A 21,396-nucleotide genomic window follows, 5' to 3' on the forward strand; every position below is an offset into this window, starting at 1 on the left:
TATATATATATATACCCTCCTGTTTGCGAAAATTGCAACACCATTAAGGAATCGTCATAATTGAATGAAATTTAATACACAGTTGAGTGGTAGGGGTACAAATAAATGATTAATCTTTCGAAGCAAACAAACAATAGCAAGAGATCTAAATCAGTATTTTGCGTAGCCACCACGCTCCGAAATAAGTGCTGCCACGAGACGTTTCATGGAGTCAAGCAAACTTTGAATATGTGTCTGAGGAAGAGAATTCCATACTGTTTGTATGCGTACCCAAAGTTCGTCTGTAGAAGCAACAGGACGAGGATTACGAGCGAGACGCCGACCAACGAAATCCCACGCATGTTCCATCGGCGACAAATCCGGGGAATACGCCGGCCAAGGAAGAAGTTGTACCTGTCGCGATGCAAGGAAGGATTGAACAGTCCTAGCAATATGAGAGCGGGCATTGGTCTGTTAAAATACAGCACCTAGCAAGGCTTGAAGGGAGGGAACAGCTTGGGGCTGCAGAACTTCACTGATGTACCGGTTGCTGTTCAGATTACCCCCAATTCGTAACAATTGAGATCGTTCATGATATGCTATAGCACCCCAGACCATAACTCCGGGTGTTCGTTCACTGTGGCGTTCGATAACGCACTCCGGAAGATGGCGTTCGATAACGCACTCCGGAAGAAGGCGTTCACCGGCATAGCGTCTGACACGAATGCGGCCATCATGGTACCACAAATTGAAGCGAGATTCGTCAGAAAACACGACACGCTGCCAATCAGCACGCCAGTCCCTATACTGGTTGTCCCATTGCAGCCGCAGGTGGCAAAGGTTCAGCGTGAGGGGGATCCTGTATAAAGGAGTCCTTGCGCGCAGTCCACGCTGCAGCAGACGTCTACGAATTGATAAAGCACACACTGAAACACCTGTAGCTATTGACCACCGTGCTGCCAGTTGTCTAGAAGGAGCCGTTCGGTCCGTTAGCGCAGCGCCGAACAGATGTCTATCATCGTGAGCTGACGTGACATTTCGGGGTCCACTTCTGGATTTCCGAGTTGTCCAACACTCGTCCATCCACTGCTTTCAAACACGCATCACTGTGCTGCTGTTACGCTACACACGAGCGGCTACTGCACGATAAGATAATCCAGCTTCACGAAGGCCGATGATTCTCTCCCGTTTAAACTCCGTAAGTTGTTGAAATCTCGCTCTCTTTCGTCGAATAGGCATAGTAGGGCTGCAAGTTTGTCGCGGGAGAAAAGACCCCAAATTCGCGGAAAAATCGCGGGAATTTTTGAAAATTACACGAATTCTAAACATAAAAAAATTTATTATATAAATGATGTAAAAGACAGAAATTGCGCAAATAATAAAGAAAGCTTAAAAATACACAACAAAAGTATTTCTTTAAATTTCAAGCAATATTAATATTTTCATTTAAATGAACAGAATTTTGGTACAAAGTATTGTACATTGTCAGATTATACTCATTTATCCTTCGTCTTTCATCACTTAATACATTTTTATACTTAGAAAACGATCTTTCTGTGTCAACGCTGTTTTTAGGCACCGACAAACTTCGAATTGCCACTTTTGCCAATTTTGGAGCGTTCGGTCTTTGATTTCCAAAACTCGATCAATTTTCCTTCACCAACGCGCAATTCCTTGACCATTGCTTTGTAAGAAGTAATTGCTGTGAAAACTCAAACATTCTACATTCAAACTACTAGTTACAAGTCCATACTAACTACTAGTCCCCCCCCCTTCATCTAAGAAGCTGATCCATATTTAAGAAATCACAAGAAACCGCCTAGGAAAAATTAACTGGATATGTAGAAGGGCAGTAAAAATTTCATTGCCCAGTGCAATAGCATGTATAACAATTTTTCTTTCAAAGATTTGATTTATAACATTTTCCGTCTTTTGTGATCCCAATTTCTTTTGTACTCTTACTGACTTCAGGAAGGTAATTACAGGAAGGCAAAATTGTAATTCAGGAAGGCAAAATTGTGATTATCTCATATCTCTGAATATTTTCATGTCATTTCACTTTTAATTTACTCCCCTAAATATCTAATTAATTTTACATGTTCAATTTAAGATTCAGGAAAATAAAAAATTCTGTTCAATAAAAATAATAAATAAAAAATGAAAAAATAAAAAAATAAATTGTAAGCAATTTTTGATCAAGTCAAGACATATTGAGAAATTCACGGATTGTAGGAAAAAAATATGACAATTTCGCGAAAATCATCTCGAAAATTCGCGCCGCGACAAACCTGCAGCCCTAGGCATAAGTAATGACTAAGCTTATGTTTACTTTGTGTACAAATGTGTAATTTTTATAATTCATGTTACTTTATATCTTGTTGATATTACAAATATTATTATTATTTTTTTATTTTAATTGTGTCATCATAGGGAAAGTTTTGCAAAGGGATAATTTTAAAAAATTTTAGATATCAGTCAAAATTTTTCGGCGAGGGGGGATGCAAAATAAAAAGCTTTTATTAATCTTTTTATGTTAGTTTCTTTTCTATAAAACAACTCCTACTTTATTATCATCATCATTTTTTATTACTAATTAATTATTCAAATCGAAATACTTTCTCACACTTTCAAAAGCTACATCCTGTTTCTAAATCTATTTTTGGCCCAACTATGCATACATTTAAATAAAGATCTTTTTTCCCTTTTAAGCCTTGAGAATCACTCAAGCAAGCTCATTAACCAATAGTAACTTCTAAGATTTCCCTCTTTTCCCTAAATAGAGACATTTTAGGATTTTTTGCAAGATTTTCCCTACCAGAAAGACTGTTTGCTGATGGAGTAAACATCACTTCTTCGCTCCCACTCAACTAAGAATGATCAAATAAAAGTTACTCTGATTTAATTAAAATCCTGTGTCTGTTTTCCTGCTCGGTCCGACTGCATCATTTTATATATATATATATATATATATATATATATAGAAAGTATGTAAAATTAATTTAAATATTAATATTTAGAAGACGAATATTAAAATAAGTATTCTAAGTATTCTGTTGTTTACCAATGCTTAGGTTATATTTTCTTCAACTAGCTGCATTTATATAGCACATATTTAGCCCCCATCTCTGATTCTGAATAAAGAGAAGAGAAATATAGAGGGATGACGTCATAAATTCAGTGACCATCTCATCATGAGTTTTAGGAGATATGGCATCGTAAAATCCAGAAGACATTACCACATTTGATTAATAGGTGTTGACATTTCAAGGATCCTAGGACCCTCAAATAATGAGAAAAAAGGTGGCAAAACTAAAAAAATAAAATGTATTTTTGTAAATTGGTGTTCATCACCACGCTTGACATCTTCAAGCAAATAAATCCAGCTACGAAATCTTTGGATTCGTTAATAGTTATCGCTTTATTTCGTTTCTCTTCGTAATTTTTATATGAAAGCTAATAAAAAGAAATCCTTACCATTTTTATCACAATATTGAAAAGCATTTTTTAAATATTTGAGGACCGTACAAACCCTGCATATTAAATTCCGATTCTACCCACCAAACATATTATCCGATAGAACTCTTCATATTATTCGATTCTACATACACAGTCAGAATTAGATTAATATCAGTGTGTTAGCTGTGGAGAAAAATACAATACCACAGAAGCAATGACTGTATGAAATGTGAACGAGGCGTGCTCTAGGTTAATAAAACATGCACTTAGCATAATATAACATAAACATGTAACATAAACACTTCAAAGACATTTGCCAATTCCATTTTCTCTATTAAATGGCTATTTCAACTAATGAAGAGAGATGGCCACTCGTTAGTTTCATTTCAAATTCTTTTTCAAATTTTGTTTTCTGTATTACATTATTCTTTGCTCAAAACATTTTGTGTACGTGTATAAAAATTTAAAATATGCATAAATATTTCTTGTACCTCCAGTTTTAATACTTTTATTTTAATGTAAAAAAAACTATGCCATTTATCCTTGACTTTTCCTTTATTTGATATTTCACAGAGATTTTAGTTCAAAATACTAGAAACCATATTATGAATCAAGAAAAAAGTTATTTTTATCTTAAGGCCTGACGACTTGTTGCTGTTAGTGTGACAGGAAAAATTTGTAGTTTTTAAGCTAGAACTCAGTCTTATTCTGAAAAAAAAAATATTTCATCATTTATAAAGTTTACTTTAGATTTATAATTTTAGGATCCCTACTTACCAAATAAAATTTAAATTTTTATTATGATTGTTTTTGGAAAAAAATAGCTTAAATACTCAGTCAGATAGCTTAAGTTGTTAAAACAAAAAACACAGTAAAGTTCTTTTCATTCCATGATAAAGAATGTGCTTTAACCATGTCTTAATTAAAAATTTTTAAATCGAGAAAACACTGTCATTCTTAAAAAAAACAATAAACAATAAATAAATTCATCAAATCTAACATATTTCTACACATTTTACCAGTTATATAATATCACAAAAAATGGAATGACGTCAAAGATGCGTTCATGGAGTAAAGAATTTATTTGTTTTTTTTTTTAAAAGGTCTGTCCTAAAAAGACAATTCATTTATGATCAATATTTCATCAGAATCAAACCAGAACACATGCGCCCAAAAGCTTAACTTCCCTGTACAGAGAAATTAACTACTTTGTTTTGTCCTTTCTCCGCATAAGTTGGCCCCGTAGCAGTGGCAGAAGAAAAAGAATCGTTTCCTCATCAACTATCTTCAGAGAAAATGATACCTTATCTTGAAAAGAAGAAAACACGCCCTAATTCTAGCTTGCAGAGACAAAATGAAATAGAAAATTAAATTATTCAGTCCAGTTCTTTTCCTCTGTGGACTTAAATTGCGAGACCCGCGGGAGGTGGGGAACAAGAACTTCGGCTATATATTCCTTAACTTTCGGCACTTTAGTGTCTTCCTCCATTCGATAAACAACAGGTTGATGTCAGCCTTTGTTTAATTCCGAAGTTCAAGACTTTATGGTCGTGTTTCAGAACAAATATTTCCACTTGATGTACTTCTTGAATAAAATAACGAATTGTTAAAATATACAGTTAGATTGTTTATGATGAATGATTCATCATTTGAAGTTTTGAAAAAAAGGGGTTTGCTAGTAAAATTATTGAATAAGTTTATCTTCGCAAAAAATTATATTCGCATTACTATGAACAGTAATGTGTTATTGAAAATTACTATTATTATTTTTGGCGAAGAATGCAAATAAAAATTTAGTAAATAAACTAGATCTTTTTATTTATAAACGAAAAATATTCACAATATATGTATATATACGCAATATATATATATATATATATATATATATATATATATATATATATATATATATATATATATATATATATATATATATATATATATATATAATATATATATATATATATTAATATATATATATATATATTAATATATATATATATATATATATATATATATATATATATATATATATATATATATATATATATATATATATATATATATATATATATATATATATATATATATATATATATATATATATATATTCTGATAATAAAGCCAAAATATATAGTAGTTAATTTTTCCGTTCATAAAGTAACGGTTAAAGAAACAAAACAAAAATTCTGGTTTTCAAAAGTATATTTATTATTACCACACTTTTAATTAAAAACTGAAAAGTAAATTTAATTGGATGAATGATATTTAAGCAATCCTCTAAAGTATAATGATAAAATTATCATATTTCACTGCATTTATCAAATTTTGCCCGGATTATAAAACCTTATTTATTGTTAATTTTAACGAGATAATAACCAAAGCATTTCAGTAAAAATTACTGATCGTTTTGCTTTTCCCATAGATCTGAATGGTAAATATTACCATATTCCGGTATTTTTCTCCATAATGATTTATCAGTATACAAATCAGTGTTTGGAAAAATTTCTATTAAACTAATTACGTTTTCAAGCCATATTTTAACTCTGTGTTGAACAAAATTCATCCTAAATAAATTGCGTATTCTTATTATAATAATAATCCATGGGATGCGAAATTCATACAAGCAAATAATATTTTCTAACGATCAAACAACTTTCAGTTGTTTAAAATTCCTATTAAACTAATTACGCTTTCATCTTATTTAAATTGCGTATTCTAATCATAATAATAATCAATGGGGTATGAAATTCATTCAAACAAGTAATTTTTATAATGATCATATGAGTTTCAGTTGTTTAGCATAACATAAATTCCTATTAAACTAATTGCGTTTTCTAACCACCAATGCAAATATTTCCAGTAAAAGTTTTGTTGTTAATGCATTGTTGCTTAATTTGTATACAGACGGTAAGCTCAATAACATTTTGTGGAATGCTTGTAACTCGTAACATATTAGATTAGCAACTAAAATGCGTATTTACAGTGAAAAAAAATCATATTTATGCAGAGTGGTAACTGCAAATCTTATTGCAAGATTACAGTACACAGAAATAGCTGTGTTGTATCAATATATAATGCCTACAGTTTAATATTAATTTTATTGCGCGAGGTTTAAATTTTTTTTTTTTTTTGAAATAAATAATTTTTTTCAGAAAATTAGCAACATTTGTAATGGTTTTAAAAATCATTTTTAAGATTTGAAATTTCCTTTAAAAAAGCTAGATTTAATGAACTTATATTTTTAATAGCTACATATTTCATCATTTAAATAATGCAATAATATATTTCTTTCTTTGTATACATTTATATAGATAGTTTTTTTTTTTATCAAAGTGCATTAATTTTTAAGAGTGTAAAATTATCTATTCACAGTAATTAATAAATTACATTACTCACATTCTATATCACTCTCTACTTTTTATGCCTTAAAATTTATTTTTAATCTATAATTGCAAATATGTTTTAAATATATTTTTAATCATCAGACAATCAATACCGAAGAAATGAGAACTTACTCGTGTTAAAATAAAAGGAAAAATGCATTGAAAATAAAAATTAGCAACATCTTAAAACGGGAAATTATATTTTTAAAACAAGGAAGAAATTTCTTATTTAGGCTGCCTTTTAAATTTCAATTTCTTTAATCCGAACATTTTAATTGAAATTCCGTGTTTATTTTTTTCAAAGAATGATAACTATTTTTCAATAACTATTTTCAATCAAACGTATTACAAAAAAATAATAAATTGATTAACCCGCCATTTTCTATTTATACATTTGCAATTATTGCTTATAAGTATTCAGAAAAAATCTTCTTGCTTGTGTTAAAATAATAGGAAATTAAAAGCAAAAGGCAGTAAAAATAAAAATTACCAAACTTATAAAATCAAAAGAAAAAATTACATTTTTATAGTTAGAAAGAAATGACAAAACTTGTCTACATATCAAAGTTCAATTTCTTTAATTCAAACATTATATTGAAATTTCCTTATTTGATTTTTTTTAAGAAAACGATAACTATTTTTCTATAACTATTTCTATTCAAACATATTGCGAAAAAACTTAATAATTGATTAACTAACCATTTTCTATTTATATATTTCCAATTTTTTCTTATAAAAATAGAGAAAAACCGCACATTTTCTAACAAAAATAATTCAGAAAAGACTTTTAATACATACTTAATAAGAACCCATAAAAATAAGTAATTTACTCAAAGGAAAAAGCATAAACTTTCTTAAAAAAATCATTTTGTTTCTTTTAAAAAAAAAATGGAATAAATGAAAGAATTATAAAAGTCTTAAACTATTTTACCAGAAGAATTATCCCCATGATATCAAAGTAATCTTCGATCCACGGCAGTAATATATTTTTTATTGATCTTTTTACAATACTTCCTTTTCTTGGTGACCCAATAAATGTCATAATCTCATTGATTCTTTTTTACCAAGTGATGAAAAACTATCCCAATTCCTCGGAGGATCATTATAGATATAATTGTTTTGGATGTAAGAATCAAACAACATTTTTTGTTCCTGGTATTTGTTGAAATAGTTATTGAACTTTCCTTTGTCTATCAAGCGTACATTCAGTTCGAAATAATGATTCTTTTTAAGTATTAGTCTAGTGGTAACAATTCATAATAAATAACATATAAGGAATTTCACATCTAAAAAATTTTAACTTTTGTTGTTACAACAACGATTTAGCATTTCATGTTTAAGTTAAACGTTTTTGAAACAGAATTAAAAAATATGGACTTGCAACATCATATTACGTTCTTATTTAACGCAGTCAAACACTTTGCTAAAATTTTTGGGTAATTTATTTTAAAGCAATATTTTATCTTTTTTGGGGCGCTTTTATTTATCATAATGAATATTTCATGAAAGCTAGCCAGGTGTACGAATGGTCAGACTGCAAAGCCGAAGATCGCGGGTATAAGTCCTGCTAGGGAAACTCTCTCTCTATGTTTGCCCTCTGAAGATGGGCAAATGTGGCCCACACTATTTACAGATATGTTTGGCAGTGTGATGTGGGTAATGTCACTAGTCACTGTGACTCAAATTCACCGGTGCCAACTGGGTAACATTTAATGAGTAATACTACCGGCATCTTCTTTAGCGAAGAACTTTCAGTGACTGCCAATAAAAAAAACAATATTGCCATTTGAAAACAAATAATTAATTTTGTTTCTAACGTTGGCAATGAAAAGAAGTTACGGACTGAGCTATAAGCTAATTAGAAATTTCCCATATTGTATATACTCTTATATAAATTATTTCCCTTTCGTAATCAACAAGGAACAGAAAAATCAATTGCTGGAAATTTAGATTGCATAAGCACTAAGGAGTCATTACAAAGTAATGAAATTTCTTTCTAACGCTTACACTGAAGAGCAGAAAGAACTAAGCTATTAGTTACCCAGATAAAATTCGGTAGAATCTACGGATTTAGATAGGAGAATGAGGCGTTTTTATAAAACTTCAGAAGATAGCGGGCCTGAGTATCTATGGAATTCATCCAGAAATGTTGCTGAAAGAGTTAGTTATAAGTAAGTAGGTATGTCTTTCTAGAAAGAGTACCTTAAAGTTTGGCTTTGTTTCATCCTCTAATTACCACATTTACAGCTATAGACAAATATATAAAGTTTTCAAGATATTTAACTAATTATGCAAAAAAAAAATTTTTTTTTCTACTTAAGTGCAGAAAATTGAAAATATTATCCAACTAAATATTTCCTGTGTCCTACTGCGGAAAATGTTTAACTACTAGACTTATGCGATACGTTAATAGGATTTTATTATTATTTTCAATTGAACTTATAACATTGCTTTTTAACATTTGGATATTTGTTTCACTTTTAATCAATAAACTTCATGTATGCTTTTCTTCAAATATGTCGAGTGTTAATGAAAGGGAAGAACACTATTTCATCAAGTTAATTGTTAATTAATTAATTTCTGATCATTTTTTCGCATTTTTAAATTTATTTCCATGAGTAAATTACGTAAAATCGAAATCAACTTTTAATCCTTTTAAACTGACAGAAGAAAAAATATGAATAAGCATTATTGTTCTTTATTCCATAAATCTTTTACGATAAAGTACCAATACAGACCGATTATTTTCTCCATTTATAGCAGAATTTATCCTAAAGCAGAGCGGAATAAATAGAAGTAAATAGAAATCTGTCAGAAATATTTTTATGTAAACATTGGAACTATAATCTAAAATAAAAAATTTGGAACTAATTAATGTTATGTTTCTATGCAAATGCGTAAAAGTATGAAAAATAATATGAAACAAAAGCATGATTAAAAAAAAACAGTAATTCCAGATATCCGATCTTTCTTCATTTAATTTCATTGAAATTAACTTAAGAAAGAAGGTAAAAAAACTCAACTTTATATGCACAGAAATAAACAACCAATGTTCAACTCCGTAGCCTTGTAATTTTGAGCCTGATCCAGATGACAAGGGAGATACTGGATCAAGTATTGGGAGAAATTTGAATTCCTAGAGGACTTTTTTGATGGAACTAACCAGCATTTGTGTTACATGGAGAGAAAAACCACGAAAACCCTACACGGTTAACATGATGTCAAGGAAACTCTAACCTAAAATCCGTATACCATAAAAAATATTTTTATATCAGCACTGTGGTTGGTGTGAGCCGAGTGCGAAATTTGTATCTACCAGCCATCGCTAAGATTTGGGAGACAAGTGCTCTATCCTCTGAGCACAGCGATGGTTTCATTCCGTAGAGTTGAACCCAGCGCAGAAGATAAGGGATCTTTTGGAGCATGGCCGTAGTGCTGTTATAAAATATCCTCAGCGGCAGATGGATCACGGGTTGGAGCCCTTTGTCGTTAGGCTAACCATGAGAGATTTCCATGATTTTCCTCACCATGCAACGCAAATGTTAATTAGTTCGCTTAAAAAGTCCTCTACGAAGGCAAATTTCTCTTAATACTTAATCAGGAGTTCCCTCGTCTTTTGCATTGGGTTCAAATTTACATGGCTACGGTGTTGAACATTGGTAGTCGTAAATTCTAAAGTGATTCGGCTGTTCAACGAAGATTATAAAATATATTTTAAAACTATTGGGACAAACGAAGCTTCGTGGTGGGTATTTTGAATGCACTGCCCACATTTACGTTATATGGAGGGTAAAACCAGGAAATTTTTCGTGTTGGTGCAAAAAACATACATGAGAATAAATTCAATTAACTTAAATTTCGGTAAAATATATTTTTTTTATAATTTCATAGCCTTAAGAAATCCAAAACAAGTATATACTTTTAAATTCCTTATAGATTGCTATTTACATTGATTTTTAATTGTACACATAAGAAATTTTATGAATTAGAAATTTTATGTACATTATATGGGACAAACAATGGTCTCAAATCAAACAATTCACAATGTTAATAAAAGAACTAAAAAAATAATGCAAAAAAACGTAATTGTAATTACCTGATAACTGTATTCGATGAACTCTATGATGAACATGATTCTACTTCTTCCGAAATAGGAAAAAAAGATTGGTTTTTTTGGATTTTGGTCATCCAAGTTCGAGTTCCGTACTCTAATATAAAAGTACTCTTTTATGTTTGGGTTAAACACAATTGAAAGTACCAAGATTACACGTTCTATCACCATATATAAAGTTCTATTTCGAGCTCTCACTACGAAGTTCAAACTTGAAGAATTGTTAAGCCTAATAATAATCAAAACAACACTAAGAATAACGAAGGTAATGCGTATTTTCCTCCTCAAAGCTAAATTCCAGTATAGCATTATCAGAAAGTCAGATTTTAGAACTAACAACACAAAAAGAAATATCAGCTGCGCTTTTTAATTTAGAAATATCAACTACTGTGAAAATTATTTTTCTAAAATCGTTTTCTAAGAGTAAGTAAATTTGTTGCTTCATAAATCTTTTGCATTAGATTTTTTCAATAAAAAATTGCCAGCTTCATTTCGTTAACTTTATTTTTAAAACGATTATTAATCTCCATTTTGAGTTACAAATTTTTTTTTAATATCTGTTTCAGATTCTTATAGGTAAAAATAGTAACACGTGACTATTAAAGATTTGTGTCAAAAATATTGCTGTAAGATTTCACCAAAAATAATGCTGGTTTGGTTGTCTTCTATTAATGTTTAAACTATTATTATTCTCACGAAAAGTTTTCACTGTTATGATAAAGTACAAAAATGCGAGGTTCTTTTTTTAAATACTGCATAATGGCAACATATTTTGATCAAATATGCTACTCTCCGTTGTAATAATACGCTTAATAAGATTCGTTTGCTAAGTTCATAGTTTTTTTTAAAATTTTTAATTGAATTTTTAAAACAATCTGTAGTCGTTTGGTTATTTGTTTTATTTTAATTCCATAAATTTCTCGTATGTTTTTTTCAAAGATATCAAGTGTTAATGAAGACGAATTATACATTTATTTTCTTAGTATCTAAAGTAAGTTATGATTTGATTTAAACGTTTTAGCTTTTTTTTGGCAGAAAATGATTTATTCTGAAATGTATGTAATAATAAAAGTTTCATAAATGTTTAATTACGATTATTTATTACGTTTTATGATTTTTTTATTGTTCAAAATTTTTGGAACTTTTGCATTATAACAATAAAAAATATTTGTATAGCAGCAAATTCTTTTTATCACGGAATTCTTATGTAATTAAGGAATGTTAGTAGAGTTAAAATTTCCTTGCTCTTAAATTTATTTCAATATAGATTAAATTAATTCCATTTATATGTTTGTCATACTCTATTAATCATTTAAACTAATAGAAGAATAAAAACAGATTTGTGTCATTCCTTATAATTTCATTAAGTAAATTTATTCTTGATAAGTTATCAATATTGATTTTTCTTCTTTTCTCTGCTTATTGTAAAATTTACTACAGAAGAAATTAAAGGAAATAAACAGAAATAAACAAAACTATGACAGCGACACTAAATTTTAAATTTTAGAGTATCTACTTTTCAAGAGACAAGGCAATAAATCTACTGAAATTCTTTACTTCGAAAATCATTGAAGACACTTTACCTTAATGACCTGCTCAATTATGGAATCAAACCAGGAGCAAGCACTGGTTATTATTGAAAATTTCAATAATGTATTTCAAAAAGCTATTAACTTAGAAATTTAATTTTAAAAATCTATAATCGCGAAAATTTAATTTTGAAAATGAAATATTTAAGCACTTATTATTTTATTTTTATTCTTAATAGGATTTAATATTATTTTTCACATAAATCACCTCAGGTAATTTTTAAATCGTCTCCATTCTTGGATGATTAGAAATCTGCGACTAGAGGTATAAGTTATTTATATAAGATGATATTTTATATTCTAATATATATCCTTAAAATTAATGAAAAAGTATATTTTTGTAAGGAATATCATCTTCCATTTTTTCTGCAAGACTTGTTATTCAGAAGATATATCCAAAAATTACAATTGGGTATAATATAAGAAAAACACAACTACTTCCACTTAGTAGGAATAACATTTACCATGACGCAATGCTAAATTCTATGCCACTATCCACGTAAATCAATTATTAATCAAAAATCGAATATCAATTACTTTTCTTTATAATGCAATAAAATCTGGCGAGCAGCTATTTAAACGATCAAACACTTCGTTTGTTTATTTGTGGCTTGAAGTTAGGCTCGCAGAAAATGCCGTTCATGGGTTAAATTTAGTAGGAATAACACAACCTGTGACGTAGGCTATAGTATACCCAATTCTGGAAAACCATGGGAGTACTTTTTATCTTAATTATCCGTACGATAATGGAACTCAACTGGTACGCTCTTACCGGTTGAAATAAAATATATAATAAGGTTTTTAAAAATCTATAATCTTGTAAATTTATACAAAACATTTTTTACTTTAAATTCTTAACAAAATATAATAATTTAATTTTCAATTTGATTTAATATTATTTTTCCCATTAATCACCATAGGTACTTTTTAAAGCGCATTGATTTTTGAATGGTTTGAAATGTGTAATTGGATGTGTTGGTTATTTATATATGATGATATATTATTTATATTCTAATGTATTTCTTTTAAAAAAGTAGAGAAAAATAAAATTTCCGCAAGGAATATCAACTTAATTTTTTTTTCTGCAATACTTGTTATTCAGAGGACTTAAAATCTCCTTTGAATTACAATTCCAAGAAATAATCGAAGTATTTTTTATCTTGATCTCTACACTTATTGGATTCAACTGGTACGTGCATACCGGTCCAAATAAAATATATAATAAGGTTATTAAAAATATGTAATATAGTAAATTTAATTTTACGTATGGATATATATAAAAAACATTTATTATTTTATTTCTTAAGCCAATGATTATAGCTTATTTATGTATAATTCAATATTATTTCTTTCCGTACATCACCATGGAGATATTTTTAACGTTGATCTTAAAATAATTTGAATACTATAACTATAGATATGTATGTTATTTAAATTACATGATAGCACAACCTTAAAAAACAAGTGAATAAATATATTTTTTTAAAGCTATATCAACTTTTATTTCTTCAGCACCACCTGCTGCTCAAAAGACGTAAATTCTCAAAGAATTGCAACTCTTGAAGTCATGAAAGTACTCCTTATGTAATCATTCCCTGGAATATAATATATATTAGCTGTAAATTCCTTTATACCCATGTGAAACATTTCGGAAATCAATCACAGTTTTGCCTTGAGGCGTTCATCTTTCATTCCTTACTAATTGCAGCTCATGAAAGGGAAAGTTACGTTCTCAACCTCTCATTATACCCACTTATTTTGGAATATATATTCCATTTGAACAGTTGCGAAAATATTTTTCTTTCATTAAATATCTTTGGTTGCTACAAAAATTGAAGCTGCTGAAAATAATATATTCTGGAATGCATGTGATTTATACGTAATTTTGCAATGATTTTTTTTAAATTTAAAATCAATGTAATTTTACATGATAAATGTTTTCTCTTTAATTTGAAAGATAAGTAATTTCATACGATAACAAAAAAAAAGATATTTTTGCTTATAAAAGCAAAATTGTGTTTCCTTGCAAAGAAAAAACACTGCATCTTTATATGACTTTAGAATGTTTTTAGAATCGATATTTAAAAAACGTAGATTTTTTAACATTAAACATATAGAACATTTAAAGGCAATTTTATAACAGTAATTAATAGGGGTCTAGAAATCATAGCCACGATATAGCCAAATTGCCTTAAAATCGCAAGTGACATTCAATATTTAATTGAAATTTAACAAAAAAAAAGTTAATAAAAGATGTTACGTAACTTTTTCTTCCTTAACATGATGGGTTTCGTCCTGGTTTATAGGAATTTTGAATTTTTTAGATCCTTGGTAGCTGATAATTTCTTCCAAATGTAATAACATCCAAAACTTCATATTAAAATCAAAAATTTATAATAAATATAAATTATTATATCAGTTTTAAATCCAAAACTAGATTCAGTTCTGTAAATGTAGAGATCAGTTTTCTTTATGTACATGTACTTCTTGAACAGTGCTGCACAATCGATAGAGTGACTAAAGTATTATTATTATTATTTTTTGTTTTTGATTTTTGGAATCGTCCGGGCTCAAATTTATCGTGGTAAAAGTTCGGTGTCTGTCACTGTATCTGAAGCTTTTCGTCATTTCTTCAATTGTATCAATGTGGTTCAAAATAGAATAAGATGTTATTTTTCCAGTTTTTAAGCAAAGAAAAATTCATATGTGGTTAGGTAGAATGATACGGATAACTGCGAACATCATTCGATTTTTTCGATTTGGTAGTGTAACGATCGTGATGCCCGGTGGCTGAGTGGTAGCGCTTCGCGCTACCACTAATCCTTTGCGCTCCCGCGCCACAGGTCCTGGGTTCGATCCTCGGGCCGGGCAAGATTGACTCAGCCGTTCATCCCTTCAGTGGGTCGATAAATGAGTACCAAGCATGCTTAAGAACTAAACACTGGGGGTTTCGCGTTCGACTGACCACCTAATCGGAACATCTGCTCCTGCATCCCAGAGTCCAAGGTCAAGAAGACTGAGATGGGTACAGTAGGCCTTGGCCGTCTATGGGCTGTCGCGCCACTGAGTTTAGTGTAACGAGCGCAGATGTCCTCGCATAGGAGATTCTCTGTTCGTTGCTAAAAACTTTTTTGAGTATCTCTACTTCGAGGCAACAATCAACTATTCAAGTTTGCTGGCTCTGTCATAGCGCGAAATAAAGCTTTTTAGCCAATAACATGCTATTTTTCCGTCGTTGAAGAGCTGACCCAGTTTTGAGTTTACGATTACCAGTGTCAAACTTCATAGCCTTATGATTTTGAACCCGATCCAGAGAACAAGGGAACTCCTGGACTAGGAAACTAGGACTTCTTGATGGAACTAATCCGTATTTGAGTTACAGGTAAGTACAAAAACCTCACACTGTTAGTCTGACTGTAAGGGGACTCTAATTCATGATCCATCTACCACTGAGGATATTTCACGTCAGCACTATAGCCGGGTGTGGAATTCGTATCAACCAGTCATCACTGGTATTCGAACCCGGGTCATCCCATTAGGAAGCGAGCGTTCTATCCCCTGATATACCAAGACTCATTGTTATATGTTTGTAATAGCTATTCTTGTTAGGTTTGCCTCTCTAAACATGGCTGCTTAACTTTCTGCATCTGTAAAAACAATTCTTTATTATAGCATTCGATTCAGATGACAATTCTTTTAAATAGCTGTAAAAATTTTAGAAAATTATTTTTGATTTTCTCTTGCCATCTGGGATATTAGCGTGTATGATAGCTTGTATTAATTATGATATTTTCTGATTACTCAGTTTTGTATTATTACTAAATCTGTGAAAAAGAACTCCAATTTTTAAAACCAGAATTTCAGATAAATCATTATCATATGTGCGGTAACCATTTCTATATGAAGGATTTGAATATCGCATTGTTTTTACTAGACTCAGACTAATACTTCTTATACGAGAAATGTCTTTACCTGACAGTACGGTAATTTTATCAGAATTTTTTTCTCCGCTTATATATCAAAACAACCGAAGCAATCAGAAATAATAAAATGAATTGATAAAATTAATTCTTTTTTTCAGCAGAAAAAGGCAACGAAATCCTGACAGCCAATCACATGATTGAATGTGATAATTGAATTAGTGAATGCGGACAATAGATAGGTTTGTTTCCAGTAGATATCAATTGCAGCAATTATTTCTTCTCAAGCTCAGACGATGATGGAAGTCAGTAATTAATTATTTTTGCATTTTTAACTCTAAGATAATTTTTCATTGGAAAGAGAAATTAAAATTATATTTCAATACTATATTTCCCTTGAAGGTTCAGCATAATACCGTTATTCGAGAAATTATTGTAATTTTATAAATTATATAGTTAGAATTGTATAAATGACATGTGATAAATAACATATAAATGGCATTGAAAGTATTACTAGTCCAAAACATAGAGTAAGGAAAATTTTGATTATTTTATAGTTTATATTTTGAAAATATATAAAAAAAAACAACTTGTGCTTATCACAAGAGTGCCTGAAGACTAAGTCCAGAGTAACAGAATTTGAAAATGTTTAATTTTGTTGCACAATACGATACTATAACTACAGATACTATAGGTTTTTCCATTTATTTATTACCATGGTTTTAAGTTCTTTTTCCATAGAATCAATCCATCTGGTATTTGGTCTTTCCTTTTTTTAGTTAAATGAAAACTTTCCAAAAGTCACCTTCTTAACTGGTTCAGTATCATCTTTTCGATAGATGTGGTCCAGCCATCTTATTCAATAGGATTTAATAATTTAAATTATGTACAGCTGCTTAAATTTTCCGCACAATTTATAATAGTACTGAATCCGCCCAAGCACTGTTTTATTTAACAGCTCCGAAAATGACTCTGAGTATTTTTCTTTAAAATATTAGTATTTTTTCCCTCAGTCTTATTTAAAGGTAAGCATTTGCTGTCATAAAACAATACATGTTTAATTAGAGTATTGTGTCAATTAATTTTATTTTTAAGGAAATGGGCTTTGATTTCAGTTGGTCTTTAAATCATAAACAACATCTATTATTCATCGTTATCATGTAGTTTATTTGTTTTTATATCATTATTAGCTGTAACAATGGTCCCTGGTTATTTGAACTGACATGCCATTTGAATTTGAATGTATAGCAATTGGTCACGACTAGTAAAACCTCAAAATTTTTATTACTGACTGCAATAAATTTAGTTTTATATGAATTAATAGGTAAACCCAATGCCTTAGCAAAAGTCTTAAGTCTCATAAAAGCCTCTGAGACAGCCTATTTGGTACGTCTTGTTGAATCAATATCAAATGCATAAGCCAATATTTGAACAGACTTTTGGATAGTTGTACCCTTAGCATTCATATTAGCATCTCTAATTGCTTTTTCCAAGGCGTTGTAAATAGCATGTAATAGAGGGTGCCTCCTTATCTTACACCTCTCTGCGTGTAAAAATAGTTTGATAGTTTAGACATAAATTTTATTCTGCATTTGACATTTTTGATAGTTATTTTAAATCTTTTTCCTCACAATTGTAAAATTCGTTTTCCTAATGATAATTAATTGTAAAAAAATTTTTTTGCAAATATTTATTATTTTTTTATTATTTATTTAATAAAGGTTGAAAAAATTTGAAAGGCAAAATATAAAATTTTTTACATAATACCAAATAATGTACTTTTGCCTGCTAAAATACAAAATTTGAGCAAAATCGGTTCATTAGTGCCTGAGATATTGAATTTTAAAAAACCAGATATTTGAAATTCGATTTCTGAGACATACTCGATTTTGCTAAAATTTTGTATTTTATAATGTAACATTATGCTCTTTTAAATTATGCAAAAATTGCTATATCTTACAACTCAAAGTTCTTTTGACAATTATTAAATAAAATAATCAATATTTACTAAAAGATATCTCTCGCATGGAATAATCTATGGATAAACAAATTTTAAAAAATTATTCTATTCGCTGTGGAAGTTCTCCAGATGTAGTGAAATAAGCATAAAATAAAATTAACATAAAGTGGTCCAAGCCTTGAAGCGAACTTTGAGAAAACTATTGGGAGCATATTTCTTCAGATAGCTGCTACCCCCCCCCCATATTTCGGGGGTCAGAAAGTCAAATACATAAGAAAATGTATGCTTATTCATAGAAAATTCGATTTTGTGTCTGATTAATTAGCATATTTTAGGTTAACGCCTGGAGACATTAAGATTGAGTCCTAGAATGTGAAGATCCAATCATTAGATCGAAAGTTATTCAGGGTCGTTCGTTTTTTTCTTCTTCTTCTTTTTGTACTTTCCAAGTTCCGAATCTCAAGTTCGCAGTTTTTCCAAGTCATCTGTGTGAAGTCCGTCCAAATAAAAAATTTTGAGATTTCTGAACTGGGATTTTTTTTTTTTACCCTTTTGCTTATCTCCCAACCTAGAGGACCAGAGTGTTCCTCTTAGTCTGGTGTTTCCCCTTCAACCTGTCCGGCTGGGCAAACCTGCTAGAATTTGTTGCTCTCGGGACTGATCATACACACTAACCATAACACCACGATAAAGAGGATCATTGTACAGTCGGCAAAAAAAAAAAGATATCACCCTGAATAACTTTCGTTCTAATGATCGGATTTTCACGAACTAAGTGTTAATCTTAATGGTTCCTGGGGGTGACCTCAAATATGCTAATTAATTAGTGCTAACTATTAATTAAGTTACGAAATCAGACACAAAAACGTACTTTCTCTGAATAAACATATATTTTTTCTTACATATTTGGATTCTTAACCTTCAAAATATAGGGGGTAGCCGCAATCTGGGAAATATGGTCCCCATAGTTTGGTCAGGAGAGCGATCCAAAGTTCGTACCCCTTAATGTTAATTTCACTTTTTACGTTTTTAGTCATATTTTAAAAACTAATAAAGCAATTCGAAGAAAATTTCACCCAGTCATAAAACTCATGTACCCAAAGATAATTTCACGAAAAAAATAATTTTTAATAATTGTTAATTATTTTTTATTATTTAATTAAATTAAGGATGAAAAATTTTTGAATTATAAGGTAGGAATTTTCTTATACCATATTAATCTACATATTTTTCAATTGAAAAATCTAAAGTTTCAACTGTTTTTATTTATTAGAAGCTGAGAAAAATTAAAATTAATTATTTTTAAAAAAATAATTTGGCGACAATGAAGAAATGATTAAATGGAGCGATTAATATTAAAATGTGATAAACTTGCGAGGAACTTGACTTCGCGCGCTTAGCATAAAATTTCATTCATATTTTTTTCGCTAATAATCGTTTGCTTATCTTTTCATTTTTATTTTTCTAAGCTATAAAATACGATGTTTCTTCTTTAGTCGTCTAAAATTCTATTTGCAATTTAGTAAAGAAATTTGAATAAAACATTTTATTGAATAAAATACATTTTATTCAGAGAATGTGGAGTTTTATAAAAGCATGCTTCTGATAGAATATGATTAAACAACAGATTGTGCTTCTTTAATGTGATTATTATTTTTTTTTTCTCAATAACTGATAAAATTTCAATAATATACATACGAATGAATAAATTTGGAATAAAATATTCATCAATTTCTTGAATATATATTTTATAAATATTAATAAAAATACGCAATCAACATTTTTAAGCATCTCTCACAACATCGCAAATTTCTCAAAATCTTATAGGGTAAACTAACCAGTGAAGGAATACTTAAGCTTAGCTTGCCTTTAAAAAAAATCATAAAAATTTCAAAATTTGTAATTTTAGCTAAATGACGTATTTGTTATTAAATGCATGTCGACATATTTGTTATTAAATGCAAATTATGTAAAAAAAATTTAGATAACTTACATAATATTGTTTTAAGCTTTTGGTGGTTTAAATAATAAGTAGTAAGATAACCAAGTGAAGGAACAGTTCTTAAATTGAATAAACACTAAATTTTCCAGTGAATGAACACTTAATTTTGAGAATGTTTGATGCTCGTTAGGAATCCTTAGGCCACACAGATATCTGTCGCCCTGTAGATGCCTGAATTGACTGATGTTAACACAGGCGGGCATTAGGGAAAAAAAATCTTTTAAGTTTTCGTGCCCCCATTTCAGTATCTTAAGGGCCTTACGAGCTCTGTTTAAAAAGAGAGTATCATATCAGATATATATATATATATATATATATATATATATATATATATATATATCTGATATATATATAACAAAAATAATCATAGTAGCAGTATTTGGTGGTAAATGTAGCTTATCGTAATTGAAGAATATGCTGTGCGACATTTTATGGTGAATTTGCGAACGTAAGTTTCAGAATGTATCGAAACATGTGGATGCTATTTGCTAATCATCTTTATCCAAAGAAAACCATGTAACGTAAATATCTAGCAAAATGAAGCAATTTTTTAAACAATGAATCATACAATATGCAACATATTATTTCAATATCTTATTCTTAAACATAACATATTTCAATGTTTTTAAAATGCCACTAAACATTCAGCAATTCATTGAGTTATAGAAAAAAGAAATCGTAAATTACAGAAAACCTTGTGAATGTGCATTAGAATTACTATACAATCTACATTTTATTTTTCATGCACTTTTTTTTTCTTCAAACTTTCATGCCTAGAAGACTCGATTAAAGCTGTAAAAATCATTATCCCTAAAATTTTGTATATAGCTATTATAAGTTATGTTAATTTGATTTTAGTATGAAATCCTCGAATAAACATAGCAAAAATAGCATAATCTAAATAATATCAGATAAAAAGTTCATGTATTTAAATTCTGAAAACTTATAAATCGATTCAAATTTTCTTTTCAAAAGAGATTAAAATAATTTTTT

Source organism: Parasteatoda tepidariorum, chromosome 2 (genome assembly GCF_982258835.1).
Source record: "Parasteatoda tepidariorum strain Cologne lab strain chromosome 2, Ptep-v5.0, whole genome shotgun sequence".
NCBI lineage: Eukaryota > Metazoa > Arthropoda > Arachnida > Araneae > Theridiidae > Parasteatoda > Parasteatoda tepidariorum.